The 20958-nt window shown below is 47.2% G+C and overlaps 1 protein-coding gene across 3 annotated transcripts in view; it reads right to left on the minus strand.

Moving 5' to 3' along the window:
* Positions 1 to 20958, minus strand: part of SGMS1 (sphingomyelin synthase 1) — a 95939-nt gene that overhangs the window by 49243 nt on the left and 25738 nt on the right. For 2 of the 3 annotated variants that reach the window (XM_064716886.1, XM_064716881.1), the window contains exon 2: positions 16751 to 16866. The gene's annotated coding sequence lies outside the window, so the exon portion shown is untranslated. Of the gene's footprint in view, positions 1 to 4204; positions 4495 to 16750; positions 16867 to 20958 lie in introns of those variants that run through there. The other variant, XM_064716884.1, reaches the window with a different exon arrangement.

The following is a 20958-nucleotide window of genomic DNA, read 5'->3' on the forward strand; positions in this document are numbered from 1 at the left end:
AGTGTGGCCTGAAGGAGCTGCATGAAACACAGAGAGAGATCCTTTGGAAGTGATGGAGTGACAAGGGGAATGGCTTCCCAGTGCCAGAGGGCAGGGCTGGATGGGATATTGGGAATGAGGAATTGTTCCCCGGCAGGGTGGGCAGGCCCTGGCACAGCTGTGGCTGCCCCTGGATCCCTGGCAGTGCCCAAGGCCAGGCTGGATGGTGGAAGGTGTCCCTGCCCATGACAGGGGTGGAATGAGATGGGATTTAGGGTCCCTTTTAACTCTTCTGGGATCCCTTGAGTAGGTGCACCAAGAGGCAGCCCCAAAACAAGATCTGCACAGGGGCTCAGGTTCTCAGCTTGCAGTTTCATCTTTACAATTCCTGCAGCTGTGAACACAAAGACCAGACCAGCACCTCCAACCATCACAGCAGCTCCTCCTGGGGAGGTTGAGGAGTTCCCTTACACTTGTGGCACTCAGGACACACAACAATTCCCATTTATACAGGACTCTTCTCTTGGGCAGCACGAGCAACTGTTCCACACTGAATCAAACCCCATAAAGCAGAACCAACTAAACACAGAAATAACTCCTCTGGACTTGCAAGGGAATAGAGAGGCTGCTAATTCCAGCCCAGCTCAGCTCCTCACTGCCAGCAAAGCATCACCAGCCCTGGCTCTGGGTCACCCTGCTGGAGGAGAGTGGCTCCTTCCCCAGCTGGAAGGTACCAGGGGGTTGTAGAAACCCAGAACAAAGCAAAGCAAGGGGGAATCAGGGATGCTGCATGTCCTGCACATTGCTGAGATCCACCCCAAGGATCCTGGCAGGCTGCTGGCAGAGAAAGGAACAATTGGCCAAAGTTTCAAGAAATAAAAACGCAGGCACATGCACAAAGAGAAATAATCATGTATGGAAATTGCACATCAACCCAGACACAGCCAGGCCTCCATCCTGCCCCAAAGCAGCAGATCTGGAGCCTGGGGATCACCTGAGGCAGCTACACACCCAAGATGTAATTTTTGGAGTGGTCCTGAATCCAAAAAGCAGGAACTGAAGCACAGGGAACATCCCTACACTGAGGGCATGGATGGGGACCAGCCACAAAACCAACACAGCACAGCCAGGTTTCCATCACTACTCACCCAAACAGAGTTTAGGATTGCTCATGTGGTGACAAAAGGAACAGTGTTCCTTCCCCAAATACACCTTGAAACAGGGCAGTGTGACAGAGATGAACACAGCAGCTCTCCCTCCTGCCCAGGAAATGCTGCACAACTTTGTGTGGTCAATATGTTACAAATTCAGAAAGATTTTGGCACAAAAGACATCCATTATTCATTAAACACTTGCAATACCAAGATATTCCCCCTCTAAGTCACTGCCCTTGTTTAGCTGCTCTTGCTGTTATGAATGTGACCCTTTGTTTATACAGCAAAAGGCTGGGTTTGGTACACTACTAAATAAAGGAAAATTCAAGCTTCCACATCCATCATGCAGCTCTTAAATAAAACAGGAAAAAACTCACTTTGTCTTCAGCATCCCAAAATGGACCAGGCTTTCCAGGGCTTTCAGTGCTAAATGAAAGCTGACCGTAGAAAATTCCCTTGTAAATGTTTATTATTCTGATTTTAACCTCTGGACATTTTTAGGGCCAATAAAAAAAAACAAGATCAAAACCCAAGAGAGCAAATAATCCACATGGGGATTCTCTCCTGCCTGTGCTGGTTCAAAAGTCATTCTGAGATTTGGGGGATGTTTTTATTTTTAAACCTGTGTTTAATTTCTTGTACTGGAAGCATTAAATCCCACCACAATGTCAGATCAAAACAAGTGGAAAGGAAGGGTGAAGGATTCCCATGGGAAAATACCCCACAGAACCCACTGGGCAGCAGAAACTCCTTTTTAATTTGTCTTTTCAAGGTGAAAGGAACTCAAGGAACACAGGATACCTTGTGCCAATACACTCTGGGTAAGCACTTCCCCCGGCTCTGCTGGATCCTGCAGAGCTCTTCCATCCATCCAAACTCTCCACAAGTGTTCAAAACATTTCTCTCAAGCCTTAATTGCATCTTTATGCATCCAAACCAGATCCAGTGTTATGGTTCCACAATAATTTTCACGCTCAGATCCATTCCTCTGGCTTCCACCAGGGGAACAGGCCACAAAATGCTTTTGGATTTTGGACAAGAGTGGCATTTTGGACAAGAGTGAGAGCAGCCAGACACTGTGTCACCTGTGCAGCTCATCCCAGTGGCACAGGGACCACAGGTAGCCCAAAACCCAGGCAGAAACACAAATGCAGATCTCCAGGACAGCAGCTCTGTTCTTCTTTATTCTCCTGCCCACAAAGGCAAATCCCTCAGGTGCAAGCAGACACCCTGCAGTGTGTTTTGGAGAGTTACTAAGAGGAGAAAAACCAAACAACAAAAGCCAAAATTGGGCTGCTGGGGTGAGCAGCTGCCTGCAGGGATAAACTTCACTTGCCAAAAGGCTTTCCCCAGTCATTGTGACCTCTGTTCCTCGGCCAGCCTCGTCCAAAAACAGCAGTGAGCAGCACTATTCCTGTGCCTCACAGTCCTGGCTGTGTTATAGCCTTCAGTCTTCTCCCATTTGATCATCAACCCAAGTAACAAACCCATAATTTAGCTGTTTAGCTTCCCTGCCTACCCCCAAGCTCAGCACACATTGATGGGACTCCCATAAGCTGAAAAATGTCCCTTCCTACAGCTTTGGGGGCCAGTGGCCCTCAGTTTGATCTGCTGCTTGTTTTGTTCCCCCTGCTATGGCACCTGGCATTTCCTTGTCAAACACAAGCTGAATTTTCCAAATTTATTCCATAGTGCACTTGAAGGCAAAGTGGAGATACCCCTTGACATACAGATGAGAAAAAATCACTTCTCTCTGGTGGTATCATCCCTCCTGCTTGTCCAAAGACACCCCCTGGAGACCTCACTTTGCAGTTTTGCTGCCCTAAACCCTTGTCCTCCCTCTATGTCACAGTTTCAATTTGATTCCTGAGCTCCTTCCTGGGCTTTGTTTGGAGGGTTCTCCCCCTCCTTGTTTATTTTAATCCATAAACCTACACACCCATAGCTCCAAAAATAAGAAGTCACAGCAGAAAAAGGCCTCCAACACAGCAAAAAAAAATTATAATAATTAAGCACATAATCACTCCAAAAGCACTTTCAAACAGAGAAATTCAAAACTCCAACAGCACCAAGCAAGAGCAATAATGAATTTATTTCAAATGAGCCCAGGTGAATAGACAGGGTGCCAGTGAAGTGACCTGTGTGACAAGTCACAGCTGTTTGTTGGGGAAAAAGTGTCACAACTGCTCTCAACACTTCTGATTCAGTTGTGTTTTAGTTCCAGGTCCCTGCATTAACTGAGCTGGCCACGTATCACAGCTCTCCCCCATCTCCAGCTTTTCTGTCCCTGCAACGCCTGTCTCACACCACAGCTCTGAGACTTTTAGCAGTGTCACAGCAGTACTTTGCATGTGATAACACAGAGGAAACAGCTTCTTGTAGGCCATTCCAAGGGCAAGAATCAGCAGGAAAAGGCCATTGCAGGCAGCTTATGAAACACTGATACAAGAGGAGTAGACAATCCTGGAGGTGAAAGGCACCCAGCCAGGTTTTCATTGGGGAAAAGAAACCTGACATCAGGACAGCTCAAAGTTTTTACATCTTACCTAGATGAAGGTGGACATCCAATTATCTCCTTATTAAATATTCCACATTTACTTACAATGGTCACAATGGCAAATCTCTGGATTCAGGGTAACCATCCTCTGCCATGCACCCAAACTGCAGAACCATGGAATGGTTTGGGTTGGAGGAGACCTGAACCTCCCAACCCCCCTGCCACACAAGCAGTCAGTAATTAAATAACAGGCCAAGGACTTTTCCTAAGCAATTTATGCTTAAATCATCACAGACTGTGCAGAAGACACAGGGAAAAAAATTAAAAGTATGAGTTAATATGAGTTAATCTAGTCATGCTGCTTCCTGCTGCACACAGGCTTGTTTTTTTCCTGCAATTACAGAGGAGGGATTTTTGTTCCAGCACCACTTTCAGCTGCCACAAGCAGGCTTTTGTTTGGATTTAGCCAGGCAGCAGCAGTCCCCATGCAAAGCCAGGGCAGCAGGATGGACTGAAACACAACACAAGGGAATTCAGCCCCACTGGGAGGAGAAGAGAGATTTGTACTAAATACCTGCTTGGAGCAAAGCCAGAGGAAGCACATCAAAGGAATCCTGGGATACTTCCCAACGTCCAGGTGCCCACATCAGGGATGTTGTGCATCAGCTGACAGCTCAGCAGCCTCTTCCCAGCACACATCTCCCAGGTCATGCCCCAGACAAATCCAGGCAGCCCCAAACTGCTCAGACTACATCTCTGCCTCCTCCCCCGCACTCCAGGGCATCCTCTCCCATTGAAGAAGTGATTCCCCAGCCCTTGGACACACCAGAATGACTCATCTGGGTGCACTGGTGCCTTCACTCTGAAAACTCCTGCTCCTGAAATGCTGTGAGCTCATTGTAGCTGTGGCAACAGAAATGCAAATCCTGCCACGCTGAAAAACTTCACCACCGACTCCTCCACTACACAGGGACTGTGTGTGAGCAAAATCAGTTTTTTCTTCTTGCTCCCTGAGGATAAATTGGGTTTGTGAAAGCTGTGCCCTAAAGCAAAAATCCAATTGGCAGGGCAGAGTTAAACCAGACACACATTGCTTTAGCTGTGCTTCAGTGCACACAGAAAACAGGCACAGAAGAGTTTGGAAACAGGGTACAAAACCAGCTTTGAGGTTTCTCACTGCAAGGGCTCTACTCAGTGTTTACACCTGGTGAGGAGCTACTCCATTTGCAGCCCCAGCAAATACCACGGCTGGTTTAATACAGTAAAGTTACAGTGGATATAAGACAGAGAGGAAAAAATGGCTTTAAGTTAATTTTTCCTTGGAAGAGTGGGAAAGCCCTGGCACAGGGTGCCCAGAGCAGCTGTGGCTGCCCCTGGATCCCTGGCAGTGCCCAAGGCCAGGCTGGATGGGGCTTGGAACCCCCTGGGACAGTGGAAGGTGTCCCTGCCATGGCAGGGGTTTAATAATAAGATGGGCTTTAATGTCCCTTCCAACCCAAACCATTTTATAATTAAATGATCCATTTTTCAAAAAAAAAAAAAAAACAGAAAACCAGAAGTCTAAAAAATATCAGCATATCTGGATGCAAAACCATGAGATTTTCTTGGGGGATAAGTAGGGTATTTCTAACAAAAATCCAGGCAGTAACTGCATACAGCAACCAGAGGTTAAAAACAACTGATGGGGGTGGTGAAGAAAGAGGAGAAAAAAAAAACAAAAAACAAAGAGCAAGCCTCACCTAACAAGTTTCCAGCAGCAAAACCTGTGTGAACTGCAAGACCCAGACTGCAAATGTAGGTGACAATTGTGAATCTTAGGTGAGAATTGTACCTCACTCGCAGGGGATCTACCTGTGGTTTGCAGAAACTTCTCAGACAAGCTTCACTGTCCTGAATGGCAAACAAAGAGCAAACTCCCACCGATGCTTCCTGCATGTTGAGAAGTTTGGGTGGGGAATTGTGAGATTTCTGGGCTTGGTGTTGGTTTGGCGCCTTGTGTTTTGTGGTGCTCTTTGTTCCCCTTTCAATTTGGGTCAGCGAGGGCAAAGCGTTTGCAGGGAGTGAAAACCCAGCAACCTCAGCTTCACCTGTGAGTGAGCAGAGGCAGTGCAATCCCACAGGCAGGTTATTCCATCTGGGAGCAAAGCACAGGAGCTAAAAGCAGAGGAAAAGCAGAGTTACCATGGGATACCAGGATGCGTCACTTCTCTTGGCTCTCCTGGCGCCACGTGACGCCTCAGCCGCCAGCGAAGAACTCGGCAGATGGGATAGGGGGAAAAAAAATATTAAAAGGTCCCTAGATGATAGCAAAGTTTAGGCTTTAAAATCTACTGCTTATGGCTACAGAAATAGAGGCAACAATATTTATCTATAAACCAAACTATCTGCCTGTAAATCCATTGCCACGGAGCAGTAAATACACGCTTTCCCTTCCAGCAGTCGTCACCATTTACACTTTTCAGCTGCCTGCAGTAAATTTAGTCCAGGCACATGCAGAAATAGCACCCCTGCCATCTCAGAGAGAACTATCACTTGCCTTTCAGAGGAGGCAAAGCAGGTCAGTAGTTTCCACCTCGCTCATAAATACAGAAGCAGCCACTTGACAGCAACAGACACGAGCAGGCAGAGTTCAAGAGGGATCAGAAAAGGGATGAATCACTTGGAATTTACTCTCCAAGTTATCACACAGGTCATCAAGCTCATGCCTTGGGCTGGAGCCCTCTGAACCAAGAGTTTCTGTCCATTTTCAAGGCATGGCTGTTGGGAGTGCGTGTGCAGCATGTCAGTGACCCCACACATGCTCACCACACTTGGGTTTCCACCCCACCTAGACCAGCTCCTGCTCCAAGTCTTTCTTCTCTGCACAAAATCCTAGAGTAGCCCAGTGTTTGAGCATTTCTCCCCTCCTTTTACAGCAGCCAGTTTCTTTCTAAGCAGATCAAAGCAGCTCTGATTCAAAGGACATTATTCCAACTCCATCCTCCTCCACCTCCCAAAGCCTCCTGACACCCACACGCTGCTGAACGTCAACATCTCCAGGGAAATTCAGCCCTTGCAGATGGCACCAAGCAGCCCCCTGGGTGTGGTAAAAAGCTCTGTGCAGCTGAGGAACCTTCACCCAGGCTATCCCAGCCTTGCAGCTGTACCCAAACACTGCAGCAGGCTGGGAATGGAGTGTGCAGGGAGTGCCCCAGGGTAACCTGAGCATCACCCCAGCAGCAGCTGCCACCACAACCCACCCACTCCCAGCACACTCCAGACTGCAGGAATTTGGGAAACAACACAGCCCAACCAGCCAAGACAGCTGCTGCCATCATCTGCTCCTGAACACCAGCTTTCTGTCACCTGAACCACTTGCTATTCCTGCTTGCCTGTTTCCCATTACCCACCAAAAGTAGGAAATAGCCTGGAAGCCAAGAAATCCCACATTTCATCTGCTACTCCAGGTTGTAGCCCCTGTGTTACACAGCTACACAACAGCTGGGTGTTATTTCTGACCTGCTTACAAAAGGAAGTCTCAGGTTTCTGAAACAAAAAGTTGAACACGGACAGTGATACCTTTTCCAACAAGGGGCTGGGGCACAGCTGGGTGCACACAATGGGAGGTGACACCAGGTGCCCTCTGAGCACCCTGGAATTCCTCCCAACTCTGCTTTAATACCTGTTCCCTGAGCCAGGAGTCACTGTCCTCAATAGCTTTTAATAGGATGGGTTTTATCCAGCCTCCTTTGAACCTCTCCCCTTCCAGCAACATCCTGGCCACCAGGAATACCACAGCACCAAAAGAAAAGCTTTCCCTTTTATAAGCTTGTTGCTTCCTTCCTTGTTGTTTTGGTTTTTTGGGGTTTCTTTTGAGTGAGGAAGGCCTGGGTACAGTCATTTTCTTTGGAAGATGCAAAGCTCCCAATCTGTTTAACATTCCTCTCCTTGCTTCTTCCCCTCGCCATCGTTTCTGCTCCATGCTAAAGAGACAAAGTTTATTTATCTCCTTTTCTACAACAGCTGTTCCATGCCTTTGATCACCTTCATCATCCTTTGCTGAACCTTTTTCTTTCTGGAGATGCATGGAAAATCATGGAGAAAAAGGTCATTTTTAAAATTATTTTTTACAGTAGCTTGTTCTGTTATCTGCTCCTTCCCTAATAATATTTATGCATTTACTACTTTGACTTTGCAGCTGTTTGCAGTGAAAAAAGCTCCCAATTCAGAAAAAAAGCCTCCCAAAAGCAGAACAAAACCCAAAACTAATAATGCTCTTTCTTTCTGCCAGTGTTGCAGAAAACAAGCATTAGGCTTCAGAGACAGGAAAGAGCCTACAAAAGGCAGGAACCTCTCAATATCTTGAAACAGAGGCTTCCAAAATTTTTCTTCAACCACAGCAGCAGAGCAAGGAATTAACCACATCCCTGGCTGTGCATGTGCCTTCCTCCCCTCAGCTGAACAAGTTTTTTGGTAATAAAACATAAAATAAATACACATACACATACCTAGGTCACCTACATTTATTATTTCCTCATGCAGCACCAGCAAAGTGACCCCTAAGGAGGTGCACAGAAAATGTCCTGGATTTTTATTAGTAACCAATTGCTGCTCTCCAGCCTCACTGACCTTGCAGCACACACACCTGGGTTTCCTGTTTTCATGTGCACAGTGCCCACAGTTCTGTATCATTAATATTCACAGTACACCCAGGGGCAGAGCTGTAGCCTCAAACTCCTGCTGGGACACAGATCTTTAAATTTTTAAATTTTTTTTCCTCCCTGTTTTCAGCATATCAAACTCACAGAACGACAACACAGGATTGCTTTGAAGTGTCCATTTTCACCCCACCTCAAATTACCACAGAGAAGCAGATCCTGGCTGAGTATCAGAATTCTCCAGATAAAACTTAACAACCAGTGCATCCACATGGAAACAATGGGTTGGTTTTTGTAAACAAACAGAGAGGAGCTTCAGATTTAGCATGATTTTTACAAGGATGGTGCCTCTTGCACAAGCAAGAAGCAGAAGGACTCAAAACAAAAATTTGCTGTTTTTTTAAAGTAGATTTTAAATTAAGCTCACTTATCTAAGTTTTTAGAGTTGCTTTTTGCAAGGCTGTGGTGTAAAAACAAAGCTGCTCCTTGGGGCAATTTGTCAGGTACTCCTACTGCAGAGTTCTGTATGCTGGAACAGAAAGGAAGGATGAGAACAGGGATTTCACTGAAAGGACCATCTAGGATCCCCCCTTGAGAAGAAAGAGAATAAACAGGTCCACAAAAAATAGACTCTTAGATATTCTGATGCCTCAGGTTTTAGCTGTTGTATTCTTCAGACTCTGTGCTGCTTTGGTGTGTGGGTCTGGGCTTCACACTAAGGGATGGTGAGCTCTGTGCACAGAGCAGGAAGACAAAACAATTCCTGCTCCAGCTGGGGAACAAGGACAAATGATCCAAATCTCAGGCCAAAGAGCACAAACAACGTGGGCTGGAGAGAGAAAAACAAGCAGGATGGGACTTGATAACCTAAAGCTGTAATTGGACAATGAACTCCAACATGCAAATGGAGCAGAACTGATCACAGTGACAGACCCCATGCCCAGGTGTCCATTTTGTGCCCATTTTGGTTCATTTTGAGTGTAGCCCTGGCTGGGCTCTTGTGCTGCCCAAGGTGGATCCCTGGAGGCCTTTTAATAAATCCTTGCTTTATTCTTTAGCTCTGTCTGGCCTCTGTTCTAGCTCAGCCTTCTCAAGGCATCAATTCCTTGGAATTTCAGCAGCAATTTCTGCATGCAAAGGGTGCTCAGGCCTTGGCAGGGGCTGCCCAGGGAGCTTTGCAGTGCCCAGCCCTGCAGGTGTCCCAGGAAGGGCTGGAGGTGGCACTCAGTGCTCTGGGCTGGGCACAAGGTGGGCACTGGGCACACAGGGGTCTTTCCAGCCCTAATGATTTTATGAGTCCATAAATTTCAGGTTTCAAAAGAGTTCTTCGTTCTAAAATTCAGACCACATATCTGTGGGCTGTGAAACAGCATTCTTCTCCTGGGGGCCACTCTTCAGGCTGTTGGTGCTCTGTCCCCCTCTTTTTCCAGGATGTCACCTCTCTCTATCCCATTTTCCCTCTGTACAGGGACACCTTCCTGCCCTGCCCATGTCCTCAGGGGTTCTGAGCACAGAACTCAGGTGCTGGCTTTGAGCAATCCTCACCGTGCACCAACACAACCTCGTGCTGAGTATAACTGCAGTGTAAGAAAAATCATTTAGAGAAACAGCAGCTCCAAGAGAGCTCCCTGCTTTATCTGCTCTGTAAACAGCTTTTAAACTGCCAGCTACAGCTAGGAGCTGGAGACAGAGGAGACATCCCTGCAGCTGCTGACAGGTGAGTTTATTGGAGCTTCAGCACGAGCATTTCAAGATGAAAGAGCACAAGGAGGGTGCTGAAAGACAACTGACAGCTTGAGGAGTACGCACTGGTTTTCAAATTGTTTCTGTGATGTAGGGTAATGCTTGTGATCACAGCATTCACCGGGAATTAGATCATCCATTTAGCAGCAAGTTTGCCTGATCAACTGTCTGGGGACTTCAAACACATCAGCAAAACTGCAGAGCTGGAGACACTGCCTTGCTATTGAGCTGCCTTCCCTGAGAAGCTTCACACAGCCCAAAACACAGGCAGGGACAAAACAAATTTTTGACCAAAACAAAACATCCAGAGCAAGTTGGGGGCTGCCCCGCAGTTTGGGAAGCAGCAGCAGGATTTTTATTAGTAACTAATGCCCAGGGAGAGAACTCCTGCTGGCACAGAGCACCAAACACAAACACAAGGAGCTGCCTCAGCTCACCTGGATCAGCACCAGCACCCAAAAAACACTTGGAACTACACCATTAACATATCCTAATAATGACACAGCCTGTATGCAAAGCCTGTCCCTCACCTTCCTGCCCTTCTGGATGTGCCACACACAGCTCAGGGAGCTCCCCAGCTTTCCAAGAAACTCCCAGCAAAGCTTGGGGAATTGAGTGATGTGTCAGTGAGGACGCTCCACAATGCAGGGAGCATGCTCTGGACAGGATATTTAAACCTGCCTGGATGCAGCAGGGATGCACAATGATTTGAACAGCTGGGACAGTCACACAGGACTCTGGTGACAGAGCAGACACCCTGTGCTGGCACTACAAAATCCCTCAGTATGTTCACATCAAATATTTCACCCACCCTTTTGCTGTGTATTTATCCCTGCGCAGCAAAATATGTGAGATGTAACTTTTTGTCTTGTTAAGTAGTACAGGAAAATCTGTCAAACAGCTGCTGACAGCCTTGCACTGCTCCCTGGCAATGGGGACAGCACAGGCCAGGGAAAAACCCTTCCATTTCCATGCATCTTGCAAACACAGAGAGAAACATTTAAGGAGTGAACTGAAACAAAGCATCTTGTGCAAGAATCCCAATAAGTGCATTATCTGCTGAGCAATAAAACTGCAAAACCGTGGAGTCATTTTAAACAAGTGCATCTGTCATTAAGATAATGACCAAGTGAGTCAGTGCCTATCCAGTAAGAGATATTTAAAACAATCACAGAAAGGACCTTAAAGCTCATCCCATTCCCTGCCTGTCATGGGCAGGGACACCTTCCACTATGCTAGGATGCTCCAAATGTCCAGCCTGGCCTTGGGCACTGCCAGGGATCCAGGGGCAGCCACAGCTGCTCTGGGCACCCTGTGCCAGGGAACAATTCCTCATTCCCAATATCCCATCCAGCCCTGCCCTCTGGCACTGGGATGCCATCCCCCTTGTCATTCCATCACTTCTAAAGGATCTCTCTCCACGTTTCCTGCAGCTCCTTCAGGCCACAGTTTGGTCACCCCAGAGCTTCTCCTGTCCAGCTGTGCCAGCCTTTCCTCCCAGCAGAGCTGCTCCATCCCTCTGCCCATGCTGGTGCCTCCCCTGGGCTCTCCCTCCTGTGCTGGGCCAGCTCTGCAGGTGGGGTCTCACCTGAGCACAGGATTTAATTCAACCCAGGAGCAGAGCCTGTTCCACCCATCCAAGGAGTGAGGGAAAACACCTGATTAACACCCCAGCTGTCCCAAAAGACACAAACCCAGGGGTGCTGCCCTCAGAGCAAGAGGCACCTTCAGTCTCTCAGCGTGGTTGGAATCCAGCTCTGCTGATTGCAAAGCAAGCAGAGAGCAAAACAAGATCAGAGCTCAGCGAGACAGCGTGCCCCTCGTGAATCCAAATAAACAAGACATTTTGAACTATTTCCAGCATGACTTCAGCACAAAATAACATTTGCACATCAGTGTAATAGCTGATGTTTTAACTGCGTGCTGAGGGAGCAGTCACGCACTGCAGCCCCGAGTTCAGTGGTGCTGCTCAGCCTTCAAAGGAAGCAAAAAGAGCTGCAGAAAGAGCAGTGCTGCACTTGAAAGCCTTTCAGAAAGCACTAAATGTATTTGTGCTCACTCTTGAACCCAGGGAGAACACAGCCCTGTCCCCACAAGCCTTGGCTGGATGATGGGGACTTGAAAGGAGCTGGGATGGCTTTGAAAGAAAGTTCACATTGCAGGCCATGGGTGTTGGTTACTGAGTTAAAAGTAAAAATAATTTAGGTGTCACTTCTTAATTGGACAGTTTATCATCAAATCCCAGCTGAAACCTCCTGGGCTCCAGAGGCAGGGAGGAAAGGGAGCCAAAGGCAAGGGGCACAAGTCCAGAGGATGCAGCACAGGAGGAAATCCCATTTTCCCTTTGAACCTGTGCAAGGACTGGGGACACACCCTCACAGGAAATCCCATTAGTGGGGGCCCTGAGCCATGAACCAATCCCAGAGTCATTCAGAGGCAGCCCCAGGACAAAGGAACAGTCAGATGCTAATTCAGGCCACAAAGCTGGAGAGGGAACGTTCCCTCTTTGGATGAAGGATTCATCATCAGCAAGTACAACTCATTTTCATTAACTGCAACCATTTCCTGCTGGCACATCCTTGCCATTTTCCTGGAAACACACGGCACCAGCTACATGTCTGAAGGCAAATAAATTAGGAGACAAGAAGGAAATTATCTACAGCACCCAGAACAAGCCAAGCCACTGAATAAAGCAGCTAAAAAATCTACCAAAACCCAACTTGATTGATCCAACAAATTAAACACAGGGTATATAAAATCTCTGCTCCAAAATTCCATTAAACCTTTAGTTTTGCAAAGATGTAATTGCCTGGAGAGGCTGTGGATGCTCCATCCCTGGAAGTGTCCACGGCCAGGCTGGATGGGGCCTGGAGCAACCTGGGATGGTGGAATCTGTCCCTGTTTGTACCAAAACCAGCCAGGCACATCCTGCAGCACCCTCTGAACATCCATCCCCACTTCTCTGGGATTGTTCTGATGAATGCATCTCAAGCTGTGTCAGGGAAAATACAGGCTGGATATTAGGAAGAAGTTTTTCACAGAAAGAGTGATAAAATATTGGAATGGCCTGCCTGGGGAAGTGGTGTCACCATCCCTGGATGTGGCACCATGGTTTAGTTGAGGTGTTTAGGGCTGGATTTGATGTTCTTGAAGGTCTCTCCCAACCCAGGGATTCTGTGAAAAGCTGTGAGGAATCATCAGACATTTAGGTTGGAAAAGATCTCCAAGAGCACTGAGTCCAATTTCCTCAGTCAGCAGCAGCTTCAAGCTCAGGCTTGCAGTAAAACAAACCAAAGGTGTCACTTAAAAAGCCAATGTCACAATCAAAGTGTGACCTACAGAGGACACAGAAAAACTCCACATGATTCATAAATTCCCCTCAAGGTGCTTTTATGTGCACACCCAGGAAACAGCCACCACTTCTGACAAAGATTATTTGAAATCCACAGGGTGGTGAGTTTTTGTGGTTGATGGATTTTTGAGTTTCTGGGAATTTTTTAGGTGGTGATGTTTTGTTCATTTCCTATTCAAACATCTGCTCTAGTCACCTGTTGCCCACTTAACTGGGAGATCTCACCACTGAGTGCTCTGCACTGGAATTTACTGTTAACCATTCCAACCCTTGCTGTATTCACACACAATTCTATTCCTCAGCAAACAACTTAAGCAGGAATATTTTCAAAAGACTGCACATATGCTCCCTTCCCATGGAGCTAAATTTGGTAGGTATGGGCATACCTGGCTGTAACAAGCTGAAACAAAAATCTCTGAGACACAGAAACTGAGTTCCAGGCACAAACCCCTGCTTTCCCCTGCTCTAAATAGTCCCTGTTACACTGTGATTACACAGCAAGCTGTGTTTGCTTTGCTCTCTGAGCCCAGGGTTTCTCCTTCATAGCCACTGAAATTCAAGTTTAAAAGAGAATTCAGCAAGCAGCTCTGTCAAGCACATTCAGTGCCAAGCTGGAGGATGAGTATATTTATATAACAAAAGGCTTCCTGGATTATTTTAAGGCTCAACTTCTGCAAAGGGAACAATTGATGAAAGGGATGTTTTTCCTTTGTTTAAAAAAAATAATACTCGTACCAAGGAAAAAAAAAAAAAGCCACTGAAGAGACAGCAGTGCCTTAAAATTCCACTGTGAGATCCCTGGATCACAGCAGAGTCATCCACATGCTCTCTGACCCCACAAATACAGAACCTGGGCTGTCACAGATTGAGATAAATACAGCAAAAACCAGAGGTCACAGACACCAAGGCAGCTGCAAGTGAGTACTTGCACATCAATGATGAGCTGTGCCACAGAATCCCAGAATTATTTTAGGCTGGAGAATCCCTGCCAGCCCCTGGAGTCCCAGCTGTGCCCAGTGCCCACCTTGTGCCCAGCCCAGAGCACTGAGTGCCACCTCCAGCCCTTCCTGGGACACCTGCAGGGCTGGGCACTGCAAAGCTCCCTGGGCAACCCTGCCAAGGCCTGGAACTGAATTCCAGAATGGAATGACAGAACTGGGATTATGGGTGTGTAATTTGAGTAGAAGTGTGCGTTATCAGATGGTGGGAAACTTAAGAGTTTAAGGTTTTAGAATACAGTAATATATACAAGTAATATAAAGTAATATAAACAAGATGGAGGTTTTAAGGCAGAGGCTGGTCCTTCTTCTTCACCTTCTCCATGGGTTTGAGTGGTTTTGTGTAACTGGGTAAGAAAGTCCCCATTGCAGGCCATGGGTGGTTGGTTATTGGGTTAAAAGTAAAAATAATTCAGGTGCCATTTCTTAATTTGACAGTTTATCCTTAAAAGGCCTTGCAGAGAGAGAGATGGAGCTCCATTTTTAGTTTGTTAGAGTGAAGTGCTATAGAACTCAGGGTTTGTGAGACTGTGACATAGATAAGAACTAATTGACCCTTTCCATGCAGGAATTGCTGCTGCTGTCCCAGCTGAGCCTCCCCTGGCCCAGCCTGAGGCCCTTTCCCCTTGTCCTGTCCCTGTTCCCTGGCAGCACAGCCCGACCCCCCCTGGCTGTCCCCTCCTGGCAGGGAGTTGTGCAGAGCCACAAGGGCCCCCTGAGCCTCCTTTGCTCCAGGCTGAGCCCCTTGACAGCTCCCTCAGCCCCTCCTGGGGCTCCATTCCCTGCCCTGGACACGCTCCAGCCCCTCTATGTCCCTCCTGGATTGGGGACCAGAACTGGACACAGCCCTGGGGTTCCTCAGCAGGGCCAGCCCAGGGGACAGGCCCTGCCCTGGGCGAAGGAACAACCCAAGAACACAGACCCAGCCACACCTGGATTGAATCTTTTCCCTTCAGCACAGAGCAGAGCAGCCTCCTCTGCACCTCTTGATGTCCAAGCCTGATTAAAGCTGCATTAAACTTTAAGTAATAGATGCCTGCATTATTCATCACTGCTGTGTATTGGATGCAGAGCAAACAGGAGCTGAATCAATGGAGTGACAGGAGATTCAGGTGTCTGCTCAAAGTATCTCCTGCTCCCAGCACTGATGCACTTGAGGAAGGGTGGGGAAAATAGGAATTTTTCACAAGTGCTGTAAACCAAGCCTTGGTATTATTACAGTTTGTCCAGAACTGTGACACACAGGCAGCTTTCAGAGAGCAACAAGTGCAAAAAACCTGCTCATCATTCATCTAACCTGTGGCACACAAAAATATCATTTCCCTCTATTTTAGCAGCCTTGGTGTTTAGTCACAGCATTTTTCTCAGGATTTCTGGTGGTATTTCTTACAGATTCTGTGGAAAAGCCACTGAACATGTGAATTATGCAGCCTTTGAGATGCAGAGAGATGCAGAATTGGGACAGCCACTGCAGAGGGGCTAAACTCAAATTTTCCAAAGACAAACATGCTCAGGGAGAATCCAGCTGGATTAGGAAGAACCACAACTGAAAGGTGCTTTTCTGCTCTGTCTCCCACCACAGCCTCTCACAATCAGCAAGTTAAGGCTCACTAATATTCCAGAATATTTTCAGCAAAAAGGCAAAAGGTTTCCCAACTAGGAATGGGAGGCATGAGAGACTTGGTTCACTCAAGGTGCTCAACACTGGGGCTGCACACAAACAAATATCAGCTTTTAGAACACTCTTCCTCAGAATCTTTACACCCAAAACTCCACTTTTATTTTCTGATTCTCACTACACCTCCCCTCTACCTCTTCAATCAGTCATGGAGCTTTCCAGCACGGATCAAACCCAACAAAACCGTGACAAATCTTATGAGATGCCTTTCAGCAAATCCTCACGCAGCTTCAAAGGATTACTGAAAGACAAAAACACAACTACAAGCAGCAATAAAGGGCATCCACCCTGTTTATTCTCTCTTTTAGGGTCATTTATCCATGCCAAAGCCAAAGCAGGTTATTCATCCATGCCAAAGCCAGAGCTGGGAACAGAACAGGTATTCCAGCCCCCATTCTGGCTCTACACAATATATCACTCCACTTTCCACAGCCAGAAGGGCAAAGATTTCCTTACAAGCAGAGTTTTGGGAGCATTTATCCACAATTTACACCTTCAAGTTCTGCTCTTAGTCATCCTTCCCTAAGCAGGCAGAAGGAACTGATCTAAGGGATCTTTCAGCTTCTTTCCCTAAGATTTTACAATTCAATACTGGAGTTAGACAGTTTGTGAAATATCCAGAATGTCCATAAAAAGAACTTGCCCCAACTCAGGTCACAGTAAACAAGGTAAACACACTTGAAAATGCAAAATGCAAGATGCCCTGACCTACCTGAAACTGCTTTTCTAGCCAGAGCACTGGATGCATCAGCTCAGAAACTCATTTGGAACAGGAGAGTGGAAACTGAGACCTGCTGCTGGCAGCTTCTCACAGAGTCATGAGAGTCACTGTGAACAAAACAGCAAACAAATAAAAATAAGGACATTGAAGAGGTGGAGCTAACAGTAATTCTTCATTAAAGCATCAGGAGGTGAGCTCAAGGTCTAAGAGTTTGGATATACAGGGAAGCCATGGAATGGGTTGGGTTGGGAGGGACCTCAAAGCTCATCTCATTCCACCCCTGCCATGGCAGGGACACTTTCCTCTGTCCCAGGTGGCTCCAAACTCCACCAACCTGGCCTTGGACACCTCCAGGGATAGAGCAGCTGCATTTTAAAAATAGTATTTCCCACATGACACAGAAAGAGAGAATATCCTTGTGTCCATACAGGCCTAGATGAGGGTTGGAGGGTATCACCAAAGGGGTACAGCCAAAAGTGATACAGACTCTCCATCCTCAGAAGGCATGAAATGCACTTTATTATTAGAAATCTACAGTTCTTATAGAAACAATTGTGCACCTAAGACCTGATAGGCTTTTAGGAACTTCTCTCACACTCTTGGTGATCTATGAATAGCTGGAAAACCATATCTATAAACAATGGTCATAGAAAGAGAGATAATTATTGTTTGAATTCTTTCCTCTAAGTTTCCCACAGCTTCTACACAGCTTGCCAGGACTTTCCTGGGAGAACCACATCTCTCTCTGTTCAGAGGATATGGAATTACTACAGGAGGTTTCCCACTGCTGACCACCCTGTTACACCCAAAGCACATTTTCTTAACTACAAGAGCAATGCAGAGAACTCATGGGATACACACTGCCACGTGGAGCCTTAAGTAAAGAAATTAACCTCAGTGTTTGCTCTAAAGGGAGCTGCTCAAGTGACCCTGGAGCAAAGGAGGAAGGCTGGAAGCCTTTCCTGATAGTCTCCAAGATAACCAGAATCATTTAGGAGAGAGAGGAAGAAGCAAAGAGAAGCAAACCCAAAATGCTCATGGCCAAAATTATCAGGTGGCAGCACCAGGGACCGGGTTTGTCCCCAGCCACTCTCCATCCCATCCCTCAGCCTCCAAGGGTGGAGATTTGGAATAGCACCAGCCCTGTGCTGCACAGGGCTCCTCCAACTCAGCCTTCACTCTTAGATACAGCAAAAGCAGAAGTCTCCATGCTCCACTCACTTTACTTCGTGCAGTTCATACATTTCCACTCAAATACAAGTTGGGGAGGAAAGGGGGGATAAATAAATCCAATTCTGCTGTTGAAGCAGCACCAAACCCAAGGAGCTGTCTGCCAGATGGAAGCCTGGTAATTCTAATTTATTGAGACTTTTTTAGCTGCATTTAGGATTGCTTGGAAATTTGCTTTCGAGTTTTTACACTGCCTCACCTTCAGTGAGTGCTGCAGGGAGGGGGACACCAGGCACACAAACAGAGCCATGGAAAAGCCAGGGAAAGCCTTGCCAGCTCCTGCCCTGCCTGCTGTAGGACCATGAGAGGTGTCACCCATCCCAGAAGATTCTTCTGTCCACAGGCTGGAAATCAAACAGCTTTTGTCTGTCTGGACAGAGCTATGGAAAAGGCAGGGACAGAGCCATGGAAAAGGCAGGGACAGAACCATGGAAAAGGCAGGATTGCTTGGAAATTTGCTTTCAAGTTTTTACACTGCCTCACCTTCAGTGAGTACTGCAGGGATGGGGACACCAGGCACACAAACAGAGCCATGGAAAAGCCAGAGAAAGCCTTGCCAGCTCCTGCCCTGCCTGCTGTAGGATTATGAGAGGTGTCACCATCCCAGAAGATTCTTCTGTGCCACAGGCTGGAAATCAAACAGCTTTTGTCCATCTGGACAGAGCCATGGAAAATTAAGGGACAGAACCACGGAAAAGCCAGGGACAGAGCCATGGAAAATCCAGGGAAAGCCTTGCCAGCCTCTTGCCCTTGCCCTGCTTGCTGTAGGATCACGAGAGGTGTCACCATCCCAGAAGATTTTTCTGTGCTACAAGCTGGGAGTCAAACATGTTTTGTCTGTTTGGAGAGAGCCATGGAGAAGCCAGAGAAAGCCTTTCCAGCCTCCTGGCTTGCTTGCTGCAGGACCATGAGAGGTGTCACCCATGCCAGGAATGTTTCCATGGGTAACTGGCCATTATCTCACCAGAGCAGCCCTCCCAGCCTTATCACACTCTCTTATCTGCAGAGTTGCTGAGCCCCCAAAGCCAGCCCAGGAGGAAGCTCCACACCCTGCCTGCCCCTCTCCCAGCCCTCATGGATCCCAGAGGGGTGCTCAGACACAAACACATTTTTGATGAGCAAGCTGTGAATCAGCAGCATTTGCTGGGAGAACCCCGAGCTGCTCCCTCACAGCTGCAGCCTCTCCCTCTCCCCTCCCTGCAAGGACACGTCTCCTGCCACATCCACACTGATTTCTGGGCTGCTGAAAGCACAGGAGGAGAATTCACAGTGACAGTTTGGGTACTGGCAGCTATGCTGGCAGCAGGACTGCGTGGCAAGGTTTGATTAGAGCTCACACACAGCACTGCCCAACTCTACATTGCTGATACACTTTCCAGAAAACACAAGGGCTATCTTCCCCAAATCAATGAGCCTGTGTGCCAAACCCCTCCCTCCCCTGAGGGACACCCTTCTGCTTGCAGAACGTTCAGGGCCCTGCTTCCCTAAACTCAGTATCCCTGTGGAAACAGTGCAGCTCCTGGAGTTGCTAAGTGATGCTGAGCTGGGGAATATCTGCACATAAATGACAATTCTGTGCCACAGAATCAGAATTATTTAGGCTGGAAAAGCATCCTGCCCATGCTATTGACAGAAAGGGAGATAAAGTTCTGGAATGGCAGAACTTTATCCCTGGATGTGTTTAAAACCAGACTGGATGTGGCACTGGGTGCCAGGGTTTAGTTGAGGTGTTGGGGCTGGGTTGGACTCGATGATCTTGGAGGTCTCTTCCAACCCAGTGATTCTGTGAATTCTGTGAATTTCAGCATCTATCATGACCATGCTCAGCTCTGGCTGTGCCACCCCTTGCTCTGACAGCCACAGCATTTCCTTCATGCAGGAGCTCCTGCTGAGAAGAAATTTAGGCGGTTTTGATGCTGTGAGGATTAATGAGTGAAATTAGCACCAGCCTCATTCTCTGTGTCACAGCAGAGCTCAGAACCACCAGGCAACAGGACCCAAACACCTGCAGAGCTCTGCTGCTTATTCCCAGAAGATTCCCCGTTTTCCAGCACAGTGTCCCCAGCAGAGCCTGCAGCAGGCTCAGAGTGGGAGCTCCATCTCTGACTGATGCACCTGGAGGTGTCACAACCAGTGGAGAGCTGCAGGATTCTCATTAATATTCCAGTCTTTCCCAGGTGAATGCCACCATCCTTATTATCCATGTGGAATTACAACCAAACCAGGATTTAGGTGAGTTAAGTGGCCACATCTGAGTGCTGAGGGCCACTTTTGTGGACTTTACAGAACTCCTTGTGCTGCTCATCAGCAAAGTTTTGGAGCTGAGGATTCTCCTCCGTCTATTCCTTCCCACTTCCCACATCCACAAAAACAGCACCGTGGCAAAAAGAGCAAGAGCAGGTTCTTGTTTTATGTTATTATTCCATTTAACCAGCAGGGATCAGGAATGTCTGTGAGGGCTGAAGAAAGCTGCTTGGAGAAGGAACCCCCATGACTAGAGCAGCCTGGCACAGGGTATTTCTATATTTTACTGCTCTTTTTTTGCACCATTTCACTGAAGTGCTCTTTAAAATACTCTGGAGAAATTCAGCCTAAATAGATCACTCATATAAGTTCACAACCCAGTTTGCTTGTGGATTGAAGAAATCAAATTAATTGATTTAGAGACAACGTAAGGGATTTTGAGAGGACATTTAGCTGATGTCTAAGATGTCATTTTAATCCTGCTCACAGTTAATTCTTTGAGTGTAGGGAGTCAGTAAAATTTGTGGAGCAGCCCTTAGACAGAAAAACATCTCCACAGGCGTGCTAATCAGGGAACTATTTTGCAAATTGTTCCTAATCTACAGTTGCTTGTCTCTGCTCTCTTCCTGCAGAGACAATAAAATCATCCAGCTAATAGCAATGTGAAAGGGAAGGAATGATCCTCATTTGGTTGAAGTAGACAGCTCTGCACTAGGGAACCACTA

Source organism: Zonotrichia leucophrys, chromosome 6, assembly GCF_028769735.1.
Source record: "Zonotrichia leucophrys gambelii isolate GWCS_2022_RI chromosome 6, RI_Zleu_2.0, whole genome shotgun sequence".
NCBI classification, from domain to species: Eukaryota; Metazoa; Chordata; class Aves; order Passeriformes; family Passerellidae; genus Zonotrichia; species Zonotrichia leucophrys.